Here is an 8,137-nt window from a genome sequence, read left to right as displayed (position 1 = left end):
AGAAGAATCATCTATACTTCTGCATGTAGCCAGTGTGATATATGACAGAAATTATTCTTAGAGAATAAAAATTAATCAGATTACAAGTCCTGAGAACTGATAAGATGTCTGCTATTTAGAAATTAAAATACTCCGATCACATCATCATTTTCACACACACAGAAGTAGAAAATACAACTTAGCCTACATGCCCCACATTTACTGAACTTTATTAAAGGTATTTTAGTAGTGTATAAATTGTAATGTTAACCAGCTCATTTGGCTGTATTTACAAAAAAAAAAAAAACATGAGTCAAACAGAAGTCATCATGGACCATAATTGCAAATGTAATGCCGACATCTATGAGATAGATTTGAATTTATTTTTTTCTTGTAATTTAATCTAAGAGTTAAATCGTAGACATTCTCCTGGCACATGGTGGCGGCCATAGAAAACATAGCGGGTAAAGGTATGCCATTGATTGGCCTGTTCTGTTTAGATAAAATGGTGGCAGGTGAAGTTTTAACTTTTTCATCTGAAGTTTAGGAAGCAAGTATATTCGTTTTGTTTGTTTCCTGGATGGTTAGCCGGCCTGTCGGCAGGGCAGGGCTCTATTTGACGGCGGAGGGGAGGAGAGAAGAGGTAAGCTGGACCAGCGCAGATCCAACTCTCCGCTCTGCATGCAGCCCGTCTCGATTGAGAGACACAGGGCTGCCTCCACTTCCTCGCCTGATTCTGGTGGAGCCCAAGGGCGGGCTGCCTCCACTTCCTCGCCTGATCCCGGAGGAGCCCGAGGGCGGGCTGCCTCCACTTCCTCGCCTGATCCCGGAGGAGCCCATGGGCAGGCTGCCTCCATTTCCAGGTCCGGAGCACCTTCTCGGTTTTCTCTGGGGGATGCTCACTGAACTCATGCATGACGCACAACATGACACACACCCTGACGTTCAACAGGACACACATCCAGACGTTCAACATGACACACCACAGCCAGACTCCAGGCCCGACACACCACAGCCTGACTCCAGGCCCGACACACCACAGCCTGACACACCACAGCTCGACACACCACAGCCTGACTCCAGGCCCGACATACCACAGCCTGACACCAGGCCCGACATACCACAGCCTGACTCCAGGCCCGACACAACACAGCCTGACACACCACAGCTCGACACACCACAGCCTGACTCCAGGCCCGACATACCACAGCCTGACACCAGGCCCGACATACCACAGCCTGACACACCACAGCTCGACACACCACAGCCAGACACACCACAGCTCGACATACGACAGGGCCAGACATGACACCGGACACCAGATCCAGTTCCCCAGGGTTTCTGCCTGGGTCCAGGCCCGGCGCCAGGCCCAAGTCTCTGTGGTTCCTGCCTGGGTCCAAGTCGGACGCCAGGCCCAAGTCTCTGCCGCGCTTCTGGCCACGCCGCAGACCTCCAGACACTTCGCCTCGTGGGATCTTCTGACCACGCCACAGACCTCTGGACACTTCGCTTCGTGGGTTCTTCTGGCCTCGCCGCCGGCCTCCTGGCTACCTACATCTTCGTTGCCGGTCACCTGATCAGCCCTTGCGGCTTGTTTTGTTTGGACTGGACTTCAGTTTATCCCATCGGGTTATTTTTGTTTTTGTGGACTGTGGGTCTAGCTTTGTTTTTTGGACTATGTTGCCTCACCCAATTTTGTTTGTGTTTTGGACTCTCGCCCTCCGTCCGAGGCCCCCTCCGCCTGTCTGGTTGGGTTGTTTTGTTCTAGACTTTGTGGTCATCTGGGATTTGACCTTAAGGGGGGGATACTGTCAGGGTTTGGACTTTGTTTGTGTTTAGTCCCTTTCCTCATGTTTTAGTTTTATTAGGTTCACCTGCTCCTTCTGCCTCCCTGCCTCCTTGTCTCACCTGTTCTTAGTTCCTTTGATTACCTGTCACCTATTTTCATTGGTTCGCACTCCTCTCTCCCTCAGTATATATGCTTGGTTATTTTCATTGTTCCTCGCTCGGTCCACCTGTTACTTCCATGCTGGTTCCTGTTCCTTGTCATTTTGGAAACTCGTGTAAGTTTATCTTTTTGTTATTAAAGCCTCAAGAACCTCATATCCACTATGCTGCAGTCAAGTGTTTTTCTGCATTCCGGTTCCGTTCCACAACACATTACAACACTTTGAATAGGCAGTTTAACCTGTTATATACAGAAATAAATGTAAACGATAACTGACAAACAAGCTTACAGTGCACTGTTAACACTGAAAATCTAACGGAGTGTAAGGAGTGTAAAGAAGACCATTCATCATACACCAAAGCTCTTAAAATATGTTTTCTCTCTTTTTAACATTTTTGCAGTGAAGATCATTAACAATTTAGATGTTGACTGATCTGGAACTCAGTTTTTGCTTGAGTGGGTTGAAAAATAGTGCAATAGTATACTATGTACTATAACTACTATTCCTACAGCTGCTAAAGTAACACTCATTATACAGTTCAGTAAAATGGAGTAAAACAAGCTCAATGTCATGCTCAAAAAACAGTTTAAAGCTTGGGCATTATGACATGGTGCAATCTGCTGCTGGGATTAGCTATTATATGATGAATAGATTGCCATTTGAACAATGTTCATTTAATGTTAAAGGGCCCAAAGTCTGCTGGGAAAATATCTTCAACATTACACCACCACCACCAGCATGAATTGTTGATACAAGACGGTATTAATCATATTCTCACCTAACATCATCTTAATGTTGTAGCTGAAATCAAGATTCATTTTTACAAGGAAATAGTTATCTAAAGCATTTTTGTTCAGGTTTTGTAAACCTGCTCTGTACACTCAGTTTCCTGATCTTAACCGGAGTGGAACCTGGTGTTGTCTTCTTTTTCTGTAACCCATCTGCTTCAAGGTTCAAGGTTCAAGGTCCTCTGGAACCTCTGGAGATCATTGTGGAAAGACGGATTCTTCATAAAATGAAGAACATTATGGAGAACCCTGAGCATCCTCTTCATGTGACTGTCCTACAACAACAGAGTGTCTTCAGTCAGAGGCTTCTTCAGATCTGCTGTAAGACAGAGCGCTACAGGAGATCCTTCCTACCCACAGCCATCAGCATCTACAACAGCTCTTTGAGGAAACCCTCATAATGAGCTACAACAACATTTAATTTCCCTTTGGGATTAATAAAGTATTTTTGAATTGAATTAAATATGGTTCTTTCAGATATATTTTTGCACTAACTTAGTTAATATGTTTTTTCTTGAGCTGCTGTTGCATTTCTATCATCTTGAAAGACTCTGCCCTACTTTGACCACTTACAGTAATCAAGGAACTATTATCCACAGATCATACGTTCATTGGATCTTTTCTCTATATATTTTGAATTAGTCAAATTTGCCTTTTGTGTAGTGAGGAAAAGGTTTGCTAACATTCTTTCAATGAGCTGACCAGCAGTGCACATCTTGGTGTAAAAAAACTGCAGTCCCTCTGTCACTTTCTTTGGAAAAAAAAACCTCACAATTACCAGTCTGATTTTTGGCATGTAATCTATCCGCTATAAATTATTCAATTTTAATAGTGTTCACAGTACTACCTGCCTACACAATTGTTGGGACCTACAGCCATGGATTTCCACATTAAAACTCCGGTACAGACTTTTCTGGAACTTTTCAAAATAAAATGCAATAACCTTCTTCCAGCACAGCCAGTAAAGGGGATAACTGCAGATTTCCTGTGGTGCCATTACCAAAAATAAAGCACAACTCCGTAGGGGGAAGGGGAGGTAGCAGAGGACGTCCCAGTGATGCCACTGCCCGTAAAAGACCCTCACCCTTCCCACATATCGCTCTATTCCACGCGGCCTTGCAGAGGGACCGGATAGGAGAGGAAAGCGCACTGATGTCTTTTGCTGGCAAAAAGACATAAATTCAACTGGATCCAAAGCCATACGATCATCGATCATATGCAAAGTTAAGTAGAATGAAATACTGTCTGTGTATCCGGTATTTTCATTCATGAACGGGGAAATTAAGGTGTAAGAGTTGCTTACCTTTCTCTCCGAAGCTCCACAGAAGCAAACTGTGTCGCAGAGAGATCCCCCGGTAGAGAAGCTGTTTCTACAAGCCGAGTCTGAAGGAAGTTACTACGGCCTGCACAACCGTGTTACGGTAACAAACAGCTGGGCAGTGGACAGGCCGAGCCGCCAGCTCTCCAGAGCTAACTCTTTTGTTCACAGAGCGAACGCAGAGGTTAGCTACCGAGCCAACTGCTTGTTGACTGGATACCTTCTTCAAACTTCGCCCTTGGACAACATTCCCTCAACATGGTCAGAGGTTAGGTTTGGCAGATTAACCAATAGGTTTAGGATAAAATGATTTAAACGTTTTCATGTTATGAAGTTTTGTTTTGTGGAATCTGGCTATCTTTAGAGCTAGTAGGCTAGCTACGGCACGCGCCGGTTCTGTGTTCTTTGCATGTTTTAAAGTTAAGATAAACTTTATTTAAAGGGTGGTTTCAACCAGAACATTGCTCATAATGCGCCGTCCGCGCTTATGCATTTTAACCCTTTTATTAACCCTGGTATTTTAAAGGTATGTGTTGATTCTGGTGCTAAGCTATCTTCTAGCTTAGCACCTTAGCTAGCTTCTTTGTTAGCTCAACGGCTAGCCGGTAAGAACACGTGCTAGCACTAAGACTATTAAACAGAAAGGTTGTTGGTTTTCAAGCTAGTGAATAATAGTCCCTGAACATCATTTACTAGATTTGATACCTAAGTAAACACCATTAAGCCCCATTTCTCCAGAAAGATTTGGCTCTTTTCCAAAATACTCAATAATATTTCTTCAAATATTATTTCAATAAATAAATAAAGGCAGTTAATTAGACACCGTTGAGAATTAGTCATCCATGAGGTTAGTTTTATTCAGCAGATCATTATTTAAAACATTATTTTATTAAAGTAATATGTTACCTGATCTTGCATTGTGAAGGGTTGTCTAGATGTTGCTGATTAATGCCTAAGTTAGTTCCAAGACTTACTAACTTCATTTCCGAATTCTTCAAGATAATCCTTGGTTCTCAAACATAAACATTGCATGGTAATGTTGCATCACTCTTTTTGGTCATGATTTCCAATCATCTTTAATCAACTTGTTTATATTGTACATAGCCCATTAGTCTTCATTATTCTTTAATTCTGCTTGGTAGTTTAGATTGATTGTTTTAGCATAGTAAAGAGTTTGTTGATTGAAATATGTTTGACTTTGAGTTGACTTTTTGTTAATAAATTCTTGTATTTTAAGAAATTGTGTGAATTCATTCCATATATGTGCAGAGTTTATGCTGTTCAATAATGCCAGAGCTCGTCTCACACCTTTCTATTTTGTCCTAATACCATCGCCTTACTGGACTGGTATTCACAGGACAACCCTTAACAGACCGAAACATTATTTGATAAAATATTAAAATATTAATATTAAAATATTAATATTAAATATTAAATAATATTCTCAGATTCATATTTACAACACAATTGTTGTCATGCTGCCTTTTATTTTTTCTTGCTGTCAGAAGTTTCATAAGGGTTGCACAGATTCCACACAATGTTGCTTGCTTTAGGATTAAATCTTGTACTGCTCATGTTGATATCAACAAATGTTCACACCCAAGCGTTCTGTCCAACTTTATAAGTATTTTTCAACCATTAAATGTGCATAAGCTCCTGAAAGCAATGCCTGCTTCTATATTGCTGAGCTGAAGAATCATTCCCTGTCACCACATCTAAGCCACTTTGCTCACCTCAGCAGGGAGGGAGAGAGAAAAAAGGAGAAAAAGAGGGGGTCGCACTCCAGGATGATAACAGCTAAGATTTTCCTACCAAAAAGAGATTAAAGGCCACATTTGATATCAAGTGAAGAGAGGGCTATGGGATGTTTTTTTTTCTAAATGAATGAAAAGCTGGGCTAAAAATTTACCCCAAATATCTTTACAAGAAGCATTTGAAGAGTTGGTAAAATGTTAATGTCTGGCATTTTGCGGTATTGCTCTGACTACCTTCTTATGTAAAATCTGGATGGAGAGCAAAACCTGGATGACCTCACAGGTTTGACCTTGGAGACATGGAAGGTGGGGCGTACACGCAATGAAGAAGGCAGATTGAGACGCACAGCTACTGGGTTAATAACCTCGGCAACAGGAAACGGGCCCACAAAACGGGATGCCAACTTGCGATTCTCTACCTTGATGGGCAAATCCTTAGTGGATAACCACACCTTCTGTCCCACCAGGTATCTTGGGGCTTGGGATCTGTGACGATTGGCATTACGGGCATAGACAGCAGAGGTCTTGCAGAGAGTCGCTGTGGCCTTTCTCCAGACTCTGAGACAACGACGTGCTGTTAAGTGGGCAGCAGGAACCTGGGTAGCCCCCTCCTGAACAGAGAGAATAGGTGGTTGATAGCCATAAACAACATGAAATGGTGACAGACCTGTGGCACTTGATGGTAATCCATTGATGGCGTACTCTACCTATGGTAAGTTCTGGGACCAGCGATTGGGAGCATTCATGCATAGGATGCGCAATTTGGACTCAACCTCCTGATTAATCCTCTCTGTCTGGCCATCCGGTGAAAACCTGAAGAGAGACTGACATCAATGCTGAGAAGGGTGCAAAACTCACCCCAAAAACGGGAAATGAATTGTGGTCCTCTATCAGAAACGATGTTGCGGGGAATGCCATGAAGTCTGAACACTTCTCGGGCCATTACATCAGCGAGACCAGGTGATGAAGGCAATTTGTGGAGAGGAATGAGGTGGGTCATCTTGGAGAATATGTCAACCACAGTGAGGAGTACAGTGTTACCTTGAGAGGGAGGTAGGCCGGTGACAAAATCCATTGAGATGTGGGACCATGGTTGATGTGGAATAGGTAGAGGCCTCAGTAGACCGGCTGGAGGGCGTCTGGACGGCTTTACTCTGGAACAGGTGGCACACGCTGACACAAACTCTCGCGTGTCCTTTCTGAGTGTGGGCCACTAGAATCCTGACTGGACCACTGCTAGAGTCCTTGTTATACCTGGGTGACAGAAAAGTTTAGAGCCATGACAGAACTGAAGGACTTTAGGCACCATTTCTACAGGAACAAACAGAAGACCTTTAGGACACTGAACTGGAGGTGGTTGTTTCTGATGACTCCTCTTGAGCATGCTCTCAATACTGGTAAGAGATAGCCTGGTCTTGGAGGGAAGGATGTAGTCATGGTCAACAGAATCAGAAGGACAGACAGAAGCCTGATGAAGTCTAGAAAGGTCATCTGGTTTGATGTTCTAACTGCCAAGGTCGATAGGCCAGGGTGAAGTCAAATCTGCTAAAGAATAGTGCCCATCTAGCTTGGCGTGGGTTCAGTTTCTTGGCAGATTTGAGGTATTCCAGGTTCTTATGGTCTGTCCACACAGTAAAAGGATGTGTGGACCCCTCCAGCCAGTGCCTCCATTCCTCCAATGCTAGTTTGATAGCCAACAGTTCTCTGTCTCCAACGTCATAGTTTCTTTCGGAGCCAGAGAGCCAGCGAGAAAAAAAGGCACAAGGATGTAACCTGGCATCATCTGCAAACCGTTGAGACAGGACTGTGCCGACCCCATTGTCCGAGGCATCAACCTCCACCACAAAAGGGTTAGATGGATCTTGAAAACGCAGAATGGGAGCTGAGGTGAAGAGACGTTTTAGATTACCAAAGACTTGTTTGGCCTCTGAGGACCACTTGAACTGACTCCTTGTTGAAGTGAGTTGATGAAGAGGGACAGCCACAGAACTATAATCCTTGATAAAACAGCGATAAAAATTGGCAAACCCAAGAAACCGTTGAAGCTCCTTCTAACTGGATGGGTCAGGCCACTCCAAGACTGCTGCCACCTTAGATGGATCCATGTTAATCCTGCCAGGAGCAATGACAAAACCCAGAAAGGATACAGATGAATGATGGAATGCACACTTCTCAGCCTTAACAAATAGTTTATTTTGGAGAAGCCTGAGAAGAACCTCACGAACATGCTTGATATGCGTAGATAGATCCTTAGAAAAAATCAAGATGTCATCAAGGTATACAAAAACAAATCTGTTTAGCATGTCCCTTAAAACATCATTAACCAATACCTGGAAAACAGCTGGGGCA

This window comes from Girardinichthys multiradiatus, chromosome 12, assembly GCF_021462225.1.
Source record: "Girardinichthys multiradiatus isolate DD_20200921_A chromosome 12, DD_fGirMul_XY1, whole genome shotgun sequence".
In the NCBI taxonomy this organism is placed as follows: domain Eukaryota; kingdom Metazoa; phylum Chordata; class Actinopteri; order Cyprinodontiformes; family Goodeidae; genus Girardinichthys; species Girardinichthys multiradiatus.
This window is presented reverse-complemented; position numbering follows the sequence as displayed.